This window comes from Rhinoderma darwinii (assembly GCF_050947455.1).
Source record: "Rhinoderma darwinii isolate aRhiDar2 chromosome 5 unlocalized genomic scaffold, aRhiDar2.hap1 SUPER_5_unloc_15, whole genome shotgun sequence".
NCBI lineage: Eukaryota > Metazoa > Chordata > Amphibia > Anura > Rhinodermatidae > Rhinoderma > Rhinoderma darwinii.
Genome location: NW_027461771.1, coordinates 247,498 through 264,407, shown reverse-complemented (window position 1 = coordinate 264,407; position 16,910 = coordinate 247,498). Strand labels below are relative to the sequence as shown.

The 16,910-nt window shown below is 47.8% G+C and overlaps 12 non-coding genes across 12 annotated transcripts; all 12 read right to left on the bottom strand.

Annotated features, from left to right (window-relative positions):
- Window positions 1-162: 162 nt before the first annotated feature.
- Window positions 163-353, bottom strand: LOC142685795 (U2 spliceosomal RNA). Its single transcript, XR_012855240.1, has one exon. It is a non-coding gene; the product is annotated as a U2 spliceosomal RNA (small nuclear RNA).
- A 1,292-nt stretch (window positions 354-1,645) lies between these two features.
- On the bottom strand, window positions 1,646-1,836 carry LOC142685792 (U2 spliceosomal RNA). Its single transcript, XR_012855238.1, has one exon. It is a non-coding gene; the product is annotated as a U2 spliceosomal RNA (small nuclear RNA).
- Window positions 1,837-3,108: 1,272 nt separating this feature from the next.
- Window positions 3,109-3,299, bottom strand: LOC142685791 (U2 spliceosomal RNA). Its single transcript, XR_012855237.1, has one exon. It is a non-coding gene; the product is annotated as a U2 spliceosomal RNA (small nuclear RNA).
- Window positions 3,300-4,549: 1,250 nt separating this feature from the next.
- Window positions 4,550-4,740, bottom strand: LOC142685790 (U2 spliceosomal RNA). Its single transcript, XR_012855236.1, has one exon. It is a non-coding gene; the product is annotated as a U2 spliceosomal RNA (small nuclear RNA).
- A 1,304-nt stretch (window positions 4,741-6,044) lies between these two features.
- On the bottom strand, window positions 6,045-6,235 carry LOC142685789 (U2 spliceosomal RNA). The gene has a single exon (XR_012855235.1). It is a non-coding gene; the product is annotated as a U2 spliceosomal RNA (small nuclear RNA).
- A 1,292-nt stretch (window positions 6,236-7,527) lies between these two features.
- Window positions 7,528-7,718, bottom strand: LOC142685788 (U2 spliceosomal RNA). Its single transcript, XR_012855234.1, has one exon. It is a non-coding gene; the product is annotated as a U2 spliceosomal RNA (small nuclear RNA).
- Window positions 7,719-9,010: 1,292 nt separating this feature from the next.
- LOC142685787 (U2 spliceosomal RNA) lies at window positions 9,011-9,201 on the bottom strand. Its single transcript, XR_012855233.1, has one exon. It is a non-coding gene; the product is annotated as a U2 spliceosomal RNA (small nuclear RNA).
- Window positions 9,202-10,493: 1,292 nt separating this feature from the next.
- LOC142685786 (U2 spliceosomal RNA) lies at window positions 10,494-10,684 on the bottom strand. Its single transcript, XR_012855232.1, has one exon. It is a non-coding gene; the product is annotated as a U2 spliceosomal RNA (small nuclear RNA).
- A 1,296-nt stretch (window positions 10,685-11,980) lies between these two features.
- Window positions 11,981-12,171, bottom strand: LOC142685785 (U2 spliceosomal RNA). Its single transcript, XR_012855231.1, has one exon. It is a non-coding gene; the product is annotated as a U2 spliceosomal RNA (small nuclear RNA).
- A 1,281-nt stretch (window positions 12,172-13,452) lies between these two features.
- LOC142685784 (U2 spliceosomal RNA) lies at window positions 13,453-13,643 on the bottom strand. The gene has a single exon (XR_012855230.1). It is a non-coding gene; the product is annotated as a U2 spliceosomal RNA (small nuclear RNA).
- Window positions 13,644-14,931: 1,288 nt separating this feature from the next.
- LOC142685783 (U2 spliceosomal RNA) lies at window positions 14,932-15,122 on the bottom strand. The gene has a single exon (XR_012855229.1). It is a non-coding gene; the product is annotated as a U2 spliceosomal RNA (small nuclear RNA).
- A 1,281-nt stretch (window positions 15,123-16,403) lies between these two features.
- On the bottom strand, window positions 16,404-16,594 carry LOC142685780 (U2 spliceosomal RNA). The gene has a single exon (XR_012855227.1). It is a non-coding gene; the product is annotated as a U2 spliceosomal RNA (small nuclear RNA).
- Window positions 16,595-16,910: the final 316 nt, after the last annotated feature.

The window sequence follows — 16,910 nt, the reverse complement described above, 5'->3', positions numbered from 1 at the left end:
CTATTCATTAATTGCATTTAATCAATGAGCTCATTATCACTCATGCATTGTCCAACAGGTGTTGAAATAATGGGATTAAAAGGGGAGATCCCTTCAGAAAGACAGAAACAATAGCAAAGACAAAAAACACTTTTGGAATCTGCTTTTAGTCAACACATAAGGAAAGGGTGCACCGGTCCTGGAAATACTGCAATACCAGGTCAATGCGTGGAGTGGACAGAGCAAGCTCTATTTCCATCTCCCTGTTCTAAAAATCCATTTAATATATGGTCCCCAGATAGGGGACGTATCAGATATTAAACTGATAAGAACAGATACTACACTTGATCTTAGCCAAAAGGCCGAGAAGCGATAACCCGAACGGGCCGCGCGTTGCCCGAGCCTGCCCGATACTGCTGTTCAGCCCTTGCAGCGATTCAGCCTACTTCTAGGCAATTCCATGGGGCCCTGCAGGCTCACACACTCACAGCTACACGGGAGGTGAATAAAGGCCGGAGAGGAAGCCAGACAGGATTTGCTTCTTTTGCTTGCACCACAATGCAGTGCTGAAAGAGGAGGAATCTACATAAAAACGCCTTCCTGGCAACGCCCAAATGCCCTGCTGCCATGCAGATAAACACTGGCAGCGGCAGCAAGTGCATGCCCACAGCCACCCCTTGTTCCTTCACACCTTGTATCAGCTGTAATCCAGTCCAGTCCAGTGCTGCCTGCTGAGCAGCACTGACCAACACTGCCTGGGCCCAGGCTTTTATCTCTGAGGCCCCATTATGATGTCAGAAAGCTGGCTCTGGAATCCTGAGGGCTCCACTATGACACGTGCAAAGTTCCGTCTGAACTTTATATAAGACGGTGAGGCTCAGTCAGTCACTCAGTGTTGCCTGAGAGGGCAACACTGCAACAGCCGGCCGCCAGGCTGTCTTTTTTTTGCACAGCTAGTTGCCTCCAGGAGGCCACAAGAGGGAGACAAGGGACTGCAAAATGGAAAATAGGCATCCACCAACTTTACAGACAACTTCTCCTTGCTCCTACAACCTCCATCCTTGCACAGTTTGTTATTCTTCTAGGTAACATAGTAACAAATCCAAATTGCTGCTCTCTTTGTAGGCAAGCAAGGCTTTGTTGCAACTGCAATTCTTACTTCTTCTTGAAATGTAGGGACGACAGTACATTCCATCACATCCATCTAGTGTACACAGGTAGGTCCATTGTGGCGGGCAGGCGAGCGGGCGGGCTGCTTTATTGGCTGTTTGCTGTTCCCCTACTCCACTCCACTATTTGACTGTTGTGCTGCATCAATCAATCAATCAATCAATCAATCAATCAATCAATCAATCAATCAATCAATCAGTGGCTGGCTCAGGTGCAGCTCTTTAACTTACCTAAAAGGGAGGGCGGAGAGAAGACAAGGAAGGTGAATGAGGTGTTCCAATGTGAAATGCCGGAAACACAGAAACACAGACGACACACAACAAGAGGTGGCAATCTATTCATTAATTGCATTTAATCAATGAGCTCATTATCACTCATGCATTGTCCAACAGGTGTTGAAATAATGGGATTAAAAGGGGAGATCCCTTCAGAAAGACAGAAACAATAGCAAAGACAAAAAACACTTTTGGAATCTGCTTTTAGTCAACACATAAGGAAAGGGTGCACCGGTCCTGGAAATACTGCAATACCAGGTCAATGCGTGGAGTGGACAGAGCAAGCTCTATTTCCATCTCCCTGTTCTAAAAATCCATTTAATATATGGTCCCCAGATAGGGGACGTATCAGATATTAAACTGATAAGAACAGATACTACACTTGATCTTAGCCAAAAGGCCGAGAAGCGATAACCCGAACGGGCCGCGCGTTGCCCGAGCCTGCCCGATACTGCTGTTCAGCCCTTGCAGCGATTCAGCCTACTTCTAGGCAATTCCATGGGGCCCTGCAGGCTCACACACTCACAGCTACACGGGAGGTGAATAAAGGCCGGAGAGGAAGCCAGACAGGATTTGCTTCTTTTGCTTGCACCACAATGCAGTGCTGAAAGAGGAGGAATCTACATAAAAACGCCTTCCTGGCAACGCCCAAATGCCCTGCTGCCATGCAGATAAACACTGGCAGCGGCAGCAAGTGCATGCCCACAGCCACCCCTTGTTCCTTCACACCTTGTATCAGCTGTAATCCAGTCCAGTCCAGTGCTGCCTGCTGAGCAGCACTGACCAACACTGCCTGGGCCCAGGCTTTTATCTCTGAGGCCCCATTATGATGTCAGAAAGCTGGATCTGGAATCCTGAGGGCTCCACTATGACACGTGCAAAGTTCCGTCTGAACTTTATATAAGACGGTGAGGCTCAGTCAGTCACTCAGTGTTGCCTGAGAGGGCAACACTGCAACAGCCGGCCGCCAGGCTGTCTTTTTTTTGCACAGCTAGTTGCCTCCAGGAGGCCACAAGAGGGAGACAAGGGACTGCAAAATGGAAAATAGGCATCCACCAACTTTACAGACAACTTCTCCTTGCTCCTACAACCTCCATCCTTGCACAGTTTGTTATTCTTCTAGGTAACATAGTAACAAATCCAAATTGCTGCTCTCTTTGTAGGCAAGCAAGGCTTTGTTGCAACTGCAATTCTTACTTCTTCTTGAAATGTAGGGACGACAGTACATTCCATCACATCCATCTAGTGTACACAGGTAGGTCCATTGTGGCGGGCAGGCGAGCTGGCGGGCTGCTTTATTGGCTGTTTGCTGTTCCCCTACTCCACTCCACTATTTGACTGTTGTGCTGCATCAATCAATCAATCAATCAATCAATCAATCAATCAGTGGCTGGCTCAGGTGCAGCTCTTTAACTTACCTAAAAGGGAGGGCGGAGAGAAGACAAGGAAGGTGAATGAGGTGTTCCAATGTGAAATGCCGGAAACACAGAAACACAGACGACACACAACAAGAGGTGGCAATCTATTCATTAATTGCATTTAATCAATGAGCTCATTATCACTCATGCATTGTCCAACAGGTGTTGAAATAATGGGATTAAAAGGGGAGATCCCTTCAGAAAGACAGAAACAATAGCAAAGACAAAAAACACTTTTGGAATCTGCTTTTAGTCAACACATAAGGAAAGGGTGCACCGGTCCTGGAAATACTGCAATACCAGGTCAATGCGTGGAGTGGACAGAGCAAGCTCTATTTCCATCTCCCTGTTCTAAAAATCCATTTAATATATGGTCCCCAGATAGGGGACGTATCAGATATTAAACTGATAAGAACAGATACTACACTTGATCTTAGCCAAAAGGCCGAGAAGCGATAACCCGAACCGCGTTGCCCGAGCCTGCCCGATACTGCTGTTCAGCCCTTGCAGCGATTCAGCCTACTTCTAGGCAATTCCATGGGGCCCTGCAGGCTCACACACTCACAGCTACACGGGAGGTGAATAAAGGCCGGAGAGGAAGCCAGACAGGATTTGCTTCTTTTGCTTGCACCACAATGCAGTGCTGAAAGAGGAGGAATCTACATAAAAACGCCTTCCTGGCAACGCCCAAATGCCCTGCTGCCATGCAGATAAACACTGGCAGCGGCAGCAAGTGCATGCCCACAGCCACCCCTTGTTCCTTCACACCTTGTATCAGCTGTAATCCAGTCCAGTCCAGTGCTGCCTGCTGAGCAGCACTGACCAACACTGCCTGGGCCCAGGCTTTTATCTCTGAGGCCCCATTATGATGTCAGAAAGCTGGCTCTGGAATCCTGAGGGCTCCACTATGACACGTGCAAAGTTCCGTCTGAACTTTATATAAGACGGTGAGGCTCAGTCAGTCACTCAGTGTTGCCTGAGAGGGCAACACTGCAACAGCCGGCCGCCAGGCTGTCTTTTTTTTGCACAGCTAGTTGCCTCCAGGAGGCCACAAGAGGGAGACAAGGGACTGCAAAATGGAAAATAGGCATCCACCAACTTTACAGACAACTTCTCCTTGCTCCTACAACCTCCATCCTTGCACAGTTTGTTATTCTTCTAGGTAACATAGTAACAAATCCAAATTGCTGCTCTCTTTGTAGGCAAGCAAGGCTTTGTTGCAACTGCAATTCTTACTTCTTCTTGAAATGTAGGGACGACAGTACATTCCATCACATCCATCTAGTGTACACAGGTAGGTCCATTGTGGCGGGCAGGCGAGCGGGCGGGCTGCTTTATTGGCTGTTTGCTGTTCCCCTACTCCACTCCACTATTTGACTGTTGTGCTGCATCAATCAATCAATCAATCAGTGGCTGGCTCAGGTGCAGCTCTTTAACTTACCTAAAAGGGAGGGCGGAGAGAAGACAAGGAAGGTGAATGAGGTGTTCCAATGTGAAATGCCGGAAACACAGAAACACAGACGACACACAACAAGAGGTGGCAATCTATTCATTAATTGCATTTAATCAATGAGCTCATTATCACTCATGCATTGTCCAACAGGTGTTGAAATAATGGGATTAAAAGGGGAGATCCCTTCAGAAAGACAGAAACAATAGCAAAGACAAAAAACACTTTTGGAATCTGCTTTTAGTCAACACATAAGGAAAGGGTGCACCGGTCCTGGAAATACTGCAATACCAGGTCAATGCGTGGAGTGGACAGAGCAAGCTCTATTTCCATCTCCCTGTTCTAAAAATCCATTTAATATATGGTCCCCAGATAGGGGACGTATCAGATATTAAACTGATAAGAACAGATACTACACTTGATCTTAGCCAAAAGGCCGAGAAGCGATAACCCGAACGGGCCGCGCGTTGCCCGAGCCTGCCCGATACTGCTGTTCAGCCCTTGCAGCGATTCAGCCTACTTCTAGGCAATTCCATGGGGCCCTGCAGGCTCACACACTCACAGCTACACGGGAGGTGAATAAAGGCCGGAGAGGAAGCCAGACAGGATTTGCTTCTTTTGCTTGCACCACAATGCAGTGCTGAAAGAGGAGGAATCTACATAAAAACGCCTTCCTGGCAACGCCCAAATGCCCTGCTGCCATGCAGATAAACACTGGCAGCGGCAGCAAGTGCATGCCCACAGCCACCCCTTGTTCCTTCACACCTTGTATCAGCTGTAATCCAGTCCAGTCCAGTGCTGCCTGCTGAGCAGCACTGACCAACACTGCCTGGGCCCAGGCTTTTATCTCTGAGGCCCCATTATGATGTCAGAAAGCTGGCTCTGGAATCCTGAGGGCTCCACTATGACACGTGCAAAGTTCCGTCTGAACTTTATATAAGACGGTGAGGCTCAGTCAGTCACTCAGTGTTGCCTGAGAGGGCAACACTGCAACAGCCGGCCGCCAGGCTGTCTTTTTTTTGCACAGCTAGTTGCCTCCAGGAGGCCACAAGAGGGAGACAAGGGACTGCAAAATGGAAAATAGGCATCCACCAACTTTACAGACAACTTCTCCTTGCTCCTACAACCTCCATCCTTGCACAGTTTGTTATTCTTCTAGGTAACATAGTAACAAATCCAAATTGCTGCTCTCTTTGTAGGCAAGCAAGGCTTTGTTGCAACTGCAATTCTTACTTCTTCTTGAAATGTAGGGACGACAGTACATTCCATCACATCCATCTAGTGTACACAGGTAGGTCCATTGTGGCGGGCAGGCGAGCGGGCGGGCTGCTTTATTGGCTGTTTGCTGTTCCCCTACTCCACTCCACTATTTGACTGTTGTGCTGCATCAATCAATCAATCAATCAATCAATCAATCAATCAATCAATCAATCAATCAATCAATCAATCAATCAGTGGCTGGCTCAGGTGCAGCTCTTTAACTTACCTAAAAGGGAGGGCGGAGAGAAGACAAGGAAGGTGAATGAGGTGTTCCAATGTGAAATGCCGGAAACACAGAAACACAGACGACACACAACAAGAGGTGGCAATCTATTCATTAATTGCATTTAATCAATGAGCTCATTATCACTCATGCATTGTCCAACAGGTGTTGAAATAATGGGATTAAAAGGGGAGATCCCTTCAGAAAGACAGAAACAATAGCAAAGACAAAAAACACTTTTGGAATCTGCTTTTAGTCAACACATAAGGAAAGGGTGCACCGGTCCTGGAAATACTGCAATACCAGGTCAATGCGTGGAGTGGACAGAGCAAGCTCTATTTCCATCTCCCTGTTCTAAAAATCCATTTAATATATGGTCCCCAGATAGGGGACGTATCAGATATTAAACTGATAAGAACAGATACTACACTTGATCTTAGCCAAAAGGCCGAGAAGCGATAACCCGAACGGGCCGCGCGTTGCCCGAGCCTGCCCGATACTGCTGTTCAGCCCTTGCAGCGATTCAGCCTACTTCTAGGCAATTCCATGGGGCCCTGCAGGCTCACACACTCACAGCTACACGGGAGGTGAATAAAGGCCGGAGAGGAAGCCAGACAGGATTTGCTTCTTTTGCTTGCACCACAATGCAGTGCTGAAAGAGGAGGAATCTACATAAAAACGCCTTCCTGGCAACGCCCAAATGCCCTGCTGCCATGCAGATAAACACTGGCAGCGGCAGCAAGTGCATGCCCACAGCCACCCCTTGTTCCTTCACACCTTGTATCAGCTGTAATCCAGTCCAGTCCAGTGCTGCCTGCTGAGCAGCACTGACCAACACTGCCTGGGCCCAGGCTTTTATCTCTGAGGCCCCATTATGATGTCAGAAAGCTGGCTCTGGAATCCTGAGGGCTCCACTATGACACGTGCAAAGTTCCGTCTGAACTTTATATAAGACGGTGAGGCTCAGTCAGTCACTCAGTGTTGCCTGAGAGGGCAACACTGCAACAGCCGGCCGCCAGGCTGTCTTTTTTTTGCACAGCTAGTTGCCTCCAGGAGGCCACAAGAGGGAGACAAGGGACTGCAAAATGGAAAATAGGCATCCACAAACTTTACAGACAACTTCTCCTTGCTCCTACAACCTCCATCCTTGCACAGTTTGTTATTCTTCTAGGTAACATAGTAACAAATCCAAATTGCTGCTCTCTTTGTAGGCAAGCAAGGCTTTGTTGCAACTGCAATTCTTACTTCTTCTTGAAATGTAGGGACGACAGTACATTCCATCACATCCATCTAGTGTACACAGGTAGGTCCATTGTGGCGGGCAGGCGAGCGGGCGGGCTGCTTTATTGGCTGTTTGCTGTTCCCCTACTCCACTCCACTATTTGACTGTTGTGCTGCATCAATCAATCAATCAATCAATCAATCAATCAATCAATCAATCAATCAATCAATCAGTGGCTGGCTCAGGTGCAGCTCTTTAACTTACCTAAAAGGGAGGGCGGAGAGAAGACAAGGAAGGTGAATGAGGTGTTCCAATGTGAAATGCCGGAAACACAGAAACACAGACGACACACAACAAGAGGTGGCAATCTATTCATTAATTGCATTTAATCAATGAGCTCATTATCACTCATGCATTGTCCAACAGGTGTTGAAATAATGGGATTAAAAGGGGAGATCCCTTCAGAAAGACAGAAACAATAGCAAAGACAAAAAACACTTTTGGAATCTGCTTTTAGTCAACACATAAGGAAAGGGTGCACCGGTCCTGGAAATACTGCAATACCAGGTCAATGCGTGGAGTGGACAGAGCAAGCTCTATTTCCATCTCCCTGTTCTAAAAATCCATTTAATATATGGTCCCCAGATAGGGGACGTATCAGATATTAAACTGATAAGAACAGATACTACACTTGATCTTAGCCAAAAGGCCGAGAAGCGATAACCCGAACGGGCCGCGCGTTGCCCGAGCCTGCCCGATACTGCTGTTCAGCCCTTGCAGCGATTCAGCCTACTTCTAGGCAATTCCATGGGGCCCTGCAGGCTCACACACTCACAGCTACACGGGAGGTGAATAAAGGCCGGAGAGGAAGCCAGACAGGATTTGCTTCTTTTGCTTGCACCACAATGCAGTGCTGAAAGAGGAGGAATCTACATAAAAACGCCTTCCTGGCAACGCCCAAATGCCCTGCTGCCATGCAGATAAACACTGGCAGCGGCAGCAAGTGCATGCCCACAGCCACCCCTTGTTCCTTCACACCTTGTATCAGCTGTAATCCAGTCCAGTCCAGTGCTGCCTGCTGAGCAGCACTGACCAACACTGCCTGGGCCCAGGCTTTTATCTCTGAGGCCCCATTATGATGTCAGAAAGCTGGCTCTGGAATCCTGAGGGCTCCACTATGACACGTGCAAAGTTCCGTCTGAACTTTATATAAGACGGTGAGGCTCAGTCAGTCACTCAGTGTTGCCTGAGAGGGCAACACTGCAACAGCCGGCCGCCAGGCTGTCTTTTTTTTGCACAGCTAGTTGCCTCCAGGAGGCCACAAGAGGGAGACAAGGGACTGCAAAATGGAAAATAGGCATCCACAAACTTTACAGACAACTTCTCCTTGCTCCTACAACCTCCATCCTTGCACAGTTTGTTATTCTTCTAGGTAACATAGTAACAAATCCAAATTGCTGCTCTCTTTGTAGGCAAGCAAGGCTTTGTTGCAACTGCAATTCTTACTTCTTCTTGAAATGTAGGGACGACAGTACATTCCATCACATCCATCTAGTGTACACAGGTAGGTCCATTGTGGCGGGCAGGCGAGCGGGCGGGCTGCTTTATTGGCTGTTTGCTGTTCCCCTACTCCACTCCACTATTTGACTGTTGTGCTGCATCAATCAATCAATCAATCAATCAATCAATCAATCAATCAATCAATCAATCAATCAGTGGCTGGCTCAGGTGCAGCTCTTTAACTTACCTAAAAGGGAGGGCGGAGAGAAGACAAGGAAGGTGAATGAGGTGTTCCAATGTGAAATGCCGGAAACACAGAAACACAGACGACACACAACAAGAGGTGGCAATCTATTCATTAATTGCATTTAATCAATGAGCTCATTATCACTCATGCATTGTCCAACAGGTGTTGAAATAATGGGATTAAAAGGGGAGATCCCTTCAGAAAGACAGAAACAATAGCAAAGACAAAAAACACTTTTGGAATCTGCTTTTAGTCAACACATAAGGAAAGGGTGCACCGGTCCTGGAAATACTGCAATACCAGGTCAATGCGTGGAGTGGACAGAGCAAGCTCTATTTCCATCTCCCTGTTCTAAAAATCCATTTAATATATGGTCCCCAGATAGGGGACGTATCAGATATTAAACTGATAAGAACAGATACTACACTTGATCTTAGCCAAAAGGCCGAGAAGCGATAACCCGAACGGGCCGCGCGTTGCCCGAGCCTGCCCGATACTGCTGTTCAGCCCTTGCAGCGATTCAGCCTACTTCTAGGCAATTCCATGGGGCCCTGCAGGCTCACACACTCACAGCTACACGGGAGGTGAATAAAGGCCGGAGAGGAAGCCAGACAGGATTTGCTTCTTTTGCTTGCACCACAATGCAGTGCTGAAAGAGGAGGAATCTACATAAAAACGCCTTCCTGGCAACGCCCAAATGCCCTGCTGCCATGCAGATAAACACTGGCAGCGGCAGCAAGTGCATGCCCACAGCCACCCCTTGTTCCTTCACACCTTGTATCAGCTGTAATCCAGTCCAGTCCAGTGCTGCCTGCTGAGCAGCACTGACCAACACTGCCTGGGCCCAGGCTTTTATCTCTGAGGCCCCATTATGATGTCAGAAAGCTGGCTCTGGAATCCTGAGGGCTCCACTATGACACGTGCAAAGTTCCGTCTGAACTTTATATAAGACGGTGAGGCTCAGTCAGTCACTCAGTGTTGCCTGAGAGGGCAACACTGCAACAGCCGGCCGCCAGGCTGTCTTTTTTTTGCACAGCTAGTTGCCTCCAGGAGGCCACAAGAGGGAGACAAGGGACTGCAAAATGGAAAATAGGCATCCACCAACTTTACAGACAACTTCTCCTTGCTCCTACAACCTCCATCCTTGCACAGTTTGTTATTCTTCTAGGTAACATAGTAACAAATCCAAATTGCTGCTCTCTTTGTAGGCAAGCAAGGCTTTGTTGCAACTGCAATTCTTACTTCTTCTTGAAATGTAGGGACGACAGTACATTCCATCACATCCATCTAGTGTACACAGGTAGGTCCATTGTGGCGGGCAGGCGAGCGGGCGGGCTGCTTTATTGGCTGTTTGCTGTTCCCCTACTCCACTCCACTATTTGACTGTTGTGCTGCATCAATCAATCAATCAATCAATCAATCAATCAATCAATCAATCAATCAATCAATCAGTGGCTGGCTCAGGTGCAGCTCTTTAACTTACCTAAAAGGGAGGGCGGAGAGAAGACAAGGAAGGTGAATGAGGTGTTCCAATGTGAAATGCCGGAAACACAGAAACACAGACGACACACAACAAGAGGTGGCAATCTATTCATTAATTGCATTTAATCAATGAGCTCATTATCACTCATGCATTGTCCAACAGGTGTTGAAATAATGGGATTAAAAGGGGAGATCCCTTCAGAAAGACAGAAACAATAGCAAAGACAAAAAACACTTTTGGAATCTGCTTTTAGTCAACACATAAGGAAAGGGTGCACCGGTCCTGGAAATACTGCAATACCAGGTCAATGCGTGGAGTGGACAGAGCAAGCTCTATTTCCATCTCCCTGTTCTAAAAATCCATTTAATATATGGTCCCCAGATAGGGGACGTATCAGATATTAAACTGATAAGAACAGATACTACACTTGATCTTAGCCAAAAGGCCGAGAAGCGATAACCCGAACGGGCCGCGCGTTGCCCGAGCCTGCCCGATACTGCTGTTCAGCCCTTGCAGCGATTCAGCCTACTTCTAGGCAATTCCATGGGGCCCTGCAGGCTCACACACTCACAGCTACACGGGAGGTGAATAAAGGCCGGAGAGGAAGCCAGACAGGATTTGCTTCTTTTGCTTGCACCACAATGCAGTGCTGAAAGAGGAGGAATCTACATAAAAACGCCTTCCTGGCAACGCCCAAATGCCCTGCTGCCATGCAGATAAACACTGGCAGCGGCAGCAAGTGCATGCCCACAGCCACCCCTTGTTCCTTCACACCTTGTATCAGCTGTAATCCAGTCCAGTCCAGTGCTGCCTGCTGAGCAGCACTGACCAACACTGCCTGGGCCCAGGCTTTTATCTCTGAGGCCCCATTATGATGTCAGAAAGCTGGCTCTGGAATCCTGAGGGCTCCACTATGACACGTGCAAAGTTCCGTCTGAACTTTATATATGACGGTGAGGCTCAGTCAGTCACTCAGTGTTGCCTGAGAGGGCAACACTGCAACAGCCGGCCGCCAGGCTGTCTTTTTTTTGCACAGCTAGTTGCCTCCAGGAGGCCACAAGAGGGAGACAAGGGACTGCAAAATGGAAAATAGGCATCCACCAACTTTACAGACAACTTCTCCTTGCTCCTACAACCTCCATCCTTGCACAGTTTGTTATTCTTCTAGGTAACATAGTAACAAATCCAAATTGCTGCTCTCTTTGTAGGCAAGCAAGGCTTTGTTGCAACTGCAATTCTTACTTCTTCTTGAAATGTAGGGACGACAGTACATTCCATCACATCCATCTAGTGTACACAGGTAGGTCCATTGTGGCGGGCAGGCGAGCGGGCGGGCTGCTTTATTGGCTGTTTGCTGTTCCCCTACTCCACTCCACTATTTGACTGTTGTGCTGCATCAATCAATCAATCAATCAATCAATCAATCAATCAATCAATCAATCAATCAATCAATCAGTGGCTGGCTCAGGTGCAGCTCTTTAACTTACCTAAAAGGGAGGGCGGAGAGAAGACAAGGAAGGTGAATGAGGTGTTCCAATGTGAAATGCCGGAAACACAGAAACACAGACGACACACAACAAGAGGTGGCAATCTATTCATTAATTGCATTTAATCAATGAGCTCATTATCACTCATGCATTGTCCAACAGGTGTTGAAATAATGGGATTAAAAGGGGAGATCCCTTCAGAAAGACAGAAACAATAGCAAAGACAAAAAACACTTTTGGAATCTGCTTTTAGTCAACACATAAGGAAAGGGTGCACCGGTCCTGGAAATACTGCAATACCAGGTCAATGCGTGGAGTGGACAGAGCAAGCTCTATTTCCATCTCCCTGTTCTAAAAATCCATTTAATATATGGTCCCCAGATAGGGGACGTATCAGATATTAAACTGATAAGAACAGATACTACACTTGATCTTAGCCAAAAGGCCGAGAAGCGATAACCCGAACGGGCCGCGCGTTGCCCGAGCCTGCCCGATACTGCTGTTCAGCCCTTGCAGCGATTCAGCCTACTTCTAGGAAATTCCATGGGGCCCTGCAGGCTCACACACTCACAGCTACACGGGAGGTGAATAAAGGCCGGAGAGGAAGCCAGACAGGATTTGCTTCTTTTGCTTGCACCACAATGCAGTGCTGAAAGAGGAGGAATCTACATAAAAACGCCTTCCTGGCAACGCCCAAATGCCCTGCTGCCATGCAGATAAACACTGGCAGCGGCAGCAAGTGCATGCCCACAGCCACCCCTTGTTCCTTCACACCTTGTATCAGCTGTAATCCAGTCCAGTCCAGTGCTGCCTGCTGAGCAGCACTGACCAACACTGCCTGGGCCCAGGCTTTTATCTCTGAGGCCCCATTATGATGTCAGAAAGCTGGCTCTGGAATCCTGAGGGCTCCACTATGACACGTGCAAAGTTCCGTCTGAACTTTATATAAGACGGTGAGGCTCAGTCAGTCACTCAGTGTTGCCTGAGAGGGCAACACTGCAACAGCCGGCCGCCAGGCTGTCTTTTTTTTTGCACAGCTAGTTGCCTCCAGGAGGCCACAAGAGGGAGACAAGGGACTGCAAAATGGAAAATAGGCATCCACCAACTTTACAGACAACTTCTCCTTGCTCCTACAACCTCCATCCTTGCACAGTTTGTTATTCTTCTAGGTAACATAGTAACAAATCCAAATTGCTGCTCTCTTTGTAGGCAAGCAAGGCTTTGTTGCAACTGCAATTCTTACTTCTTCTTGAAATGTAGGGACGACAGTACATTCCATCACATCCATCTAGTGTACACAGGTAGGTCCATTGTGGCGGGCAGGCGAGCGGGCGGGCTGCTTTATTGGCTGTTTGCTGTTCCCCTACTCCACTCCACTATTTGACTGTTGTGCTGCATCAATCAATCAATCAATCAATCAATCAATCAATCAATCAATCAGTGGCTGGCTCAGGTGCAGCTCTTTAACTTACCTAAAAGGGAGGGCGGAGAGAAGACAAGGAAGGTGAATGAGGTGTTCCAATGTGAAATGCCGGAAACACAGAAACACAGACGACACACAGCAAGAGGTGGCAATCTATTCATTAATTGCATTTAATCAATGAGCTCATTATCACTCATGCATTGTCCAACAGGTGTTGAAATAATGGGATTAAAAGGGGAGATCCCTTCAGAAAGACAGAAACAATAGCAAAGACAAAAAACACTTTTGGAATCTGCTTTTAGTCAACACATAAGGAAAGGGTGCACCGGTCCTGGAAATACTGCAATACCAGGTCAATGCGTGGAGTGGACAGAGCAAGCTCTATTTCCATCTCCCTGTTCTAAAAATCCATTTAATATATGGTCCCCAGATAGGGGACGTATCAGATATTAAACTGATAAGAACAGATACTACACTTGATCTTAGCCAAAAGGCCGAGAAGCGATAACCCGAACGGGCCGCGCGTTGCCCGAGCCTGCCCGATACTGCTGTTCAGCCCTTGCAGCGATTCAGCCTACTTCTAGGCAATTCCATGGGGCCCTGCAGGCTCACACACTCACAGCTACACGGGAGGTGAATAAAGGCCGGAGAGGAAGCCAGACAGGATTTGCTTCTTTTGCTTGCACCACAATGCAGTGCTGAAAGAGGAGGAATCTACATAAAAACGCCTTCCTGGCAACGCCCAAATGCCCTGCTGCCATGCAGATAAACACTGGCAGCGGCAGCAAGTGCATGCCCACAGCCACCCCTTGTTCCTTCACACCTTGTATCAGCTGTAATCCAGTCCAGTCCAGTGCTGCCTGCTGAGCAGCACTGACCAACACTGCCTGGGCCCAGGCTTTTATCTCTGAGGCCCCATTATGATGTCAGAAAGCTGGCTCTGGAATCCTGAGGGCTCCACTATGACACGTGCAAAGTTCCGTCTGAACTTTATATAAGACGGTGAGGCTCAGTCAGTCACTCAGTGTTGCCTGAGAGGGCAACACTGCAACAGCCGGCCGCCAGGCTGTCTTTTTTTTGCACAGCTAGTTGCCTCCAGGAGGCCACAAGAGGGAGACAAGGGACTGCAAAATGGAAAATAGGCATCCACCAACTTTACAGACAACTTCTCCTTGCTCCTACAACCTCCATCCTTGCACAGTTTGTTATTCTTCTAGGTAACATAGTAACAAATCCAAATTGCTGCTCTCTTTGTAGGCAAGCAAGGCTTTGTTGCAACTGCAATTCTTACTTCTTCTTGAAATGTAGGGACGACAGTACATTCCATCACATCCATCTAGTGTACACAGGTAGGTCCATTGTGGCGGGCAGGCGAGCGGGCGGGCTGCTTTATTGGCTGTTTGCTGTTCCCCTACTCCACTCCACTATTTGACTGTTGTGCTGCATCAATCAATCAATCAATCAATCAATCAATCAATCAATCAATCAATCAATCAGTGGCTGGCTCAGGTGCAGCTCTTTAACTTACCTAAAAGGGAGGGCGGAGAGAAGACAAGGAAGGTGAATGAGGTGTTCCAATGTGAAATGCCGGAAACACAGAAACACAGACGACACACAACAAGAGGTGGCAATCTATTCATTAATTGCATTTAATCAATGAGCTCATTATCACTCATGCATTGTCCAACAGGTGTTGAAATAATGGGATTAAAAGGGGAGATCCCTTCAGAAAGACAGAAACAATAGCAAAGACAAAAAACACTTTTGGAATCTGCTTTTAGTCAACACATAAGGAAAGGGTGCACCGGTCCTGGAAATACTGCAATACCAGGTCAATGCGTGGAGTGGACAGAGCAAGCTCTATTTCCATCTCCCTGTTCTAAAAATCCATTTAATATATGGTCCCCAGATAGGGGACGTATCAGATATTAAACTGATAAGAACAGATACTACACTTGATCTTAGCCAAAAGGCCGAGAAGCGATAACCCGAACGGGCCGCGCGTTGCCCGAGCCTGCCCGATACTGCTGTTCAGCCCTTGCAGCGATTCAGCCTACTTCTAGGAAATTCCATGGGGCCCTGCAGGCTCACACACTCACAGCTACACGGGAGGTGAATAAAGGCCGGAGAGGAAGCCAGACAGGATTTGCTTCTTTTGCTTGCACCACAATGCAGTGCTGAAAGAGGAGGAATCTACATAAAAACGCCTTCCTGGCAACGCCCAAATGCCCTGCTGCCATGCAGATAAACACTGGCAGCGGCAGCAAGTGCATGCCCACAGCCACCCCTTGTTCCTTCACACCTTGTATCAGCTGTAATCCAGTCCAGTCCAGTGCTGCCTGCTGAGCAGCACTGACCAACACTGCCTGGGCCCAGGCTTTTATCTCTGAGGCCCCATTATGATGTCAGAAAGCTGGCTCTGGAATCCTGAGGGCTCCACTATGACACGTGCAAAGTTCCGTCTGAACTTTATATAAGACGGTGAGGCTCAGTCAGTCACTCAGTGTTGCCTGAGAGGGCAACACTGCAACAGCCGGCCGCCAGGCTGTCTTTTTTTTTGCACAGCTAGTTGCCTCCAGGAGGCCACAAGAGGGAGACAAGGGACTGCAAAATGGAAAATAGGCATCCACCAACTTTACAGACAACTTCTCCTTGCTCCTACAACCTCCATCCTTGCACAGTTTGTTATTCTTCTAGGTAACATAGTAACAAATCCAAATTGCTGCTCTCTTTGTAGGCAAGCAAGGCTTTGTTGCAACTGCAATTCTTACTTCTTCTTGAAATGTAGGGACGACAGTACATTCCATCACATCCATCTAGTGTACACAGGTAGGTCCATTGTGGCGGGCAGGCGAGCGGGCGGGCTGCTTTATTGGCTGTTTGCTGTTCCCCTACTCCACTCCACTATTTGACTGTTGTGCTGCATCAATCAATCAATCAATCAATCAATCAATCAATCAATCAATCAGTGGCTGGCTCAGGTGCAGCTCTTTAACTTACCTAAAAGGGAGGGCGGAGAGAAGACAAGGAAGGTGAATGAGGTGTTCCAATGTGAAATGCCGGAAACACAGAAACACAGACGACACACAGCAAGAGGTGGCAATCTATTCATTAATTGCATTTAATCAATGAGCTCATTATCACTCATGCATTGTCCAACAGGTGTTGAAATAATGGGATTAAAAGGGGAGATCCCTTCAGAAAGACAGAAACAATAGCAAAGACAAAAAACACTTTTGGAATCTGCTTTTAGTCAACACATAAGGAAAGGGTGCACCGGTCCTGGAAATACTGCAATACCAGGTCAATGCGTGGAGTGGACAGAGCAAGCTCTATTTCCATCTCCCTGTTCTAAAAATCCATTTAATATATGGTCCCCAGATAGGGGACGTATCAGATATTAAACTGATAAGAACAGATACTACACTTGATCTTAGCCAAAAGGCCGAGAAGCGATAACCCGAACGGGCCGCGCGTTGCCCGAGCCTGCCCGATACTGCTGTTCAGCCCTTGCAGCGATTCAGCCTACTTCTAGGCAATTCCATGGGGCCCTGCAGGCTCACACACTCACAGCTACACGGGAGGTGAATAAAGGCCGGAGAGGAAGCCAGACAGGATTTGCTTCTTTTGCTTGCACCACAATGCAGTGCTGAAAGAGGAGGAATCTACATAAAAACGCCTTCCTGGCAACGCCCAAATGCCCTGCTGCCATGCAGATAAACACTGGCAGCGGCAGCAAGTGCATGCCCACAGCCACCCCTTGTTCCTTCACA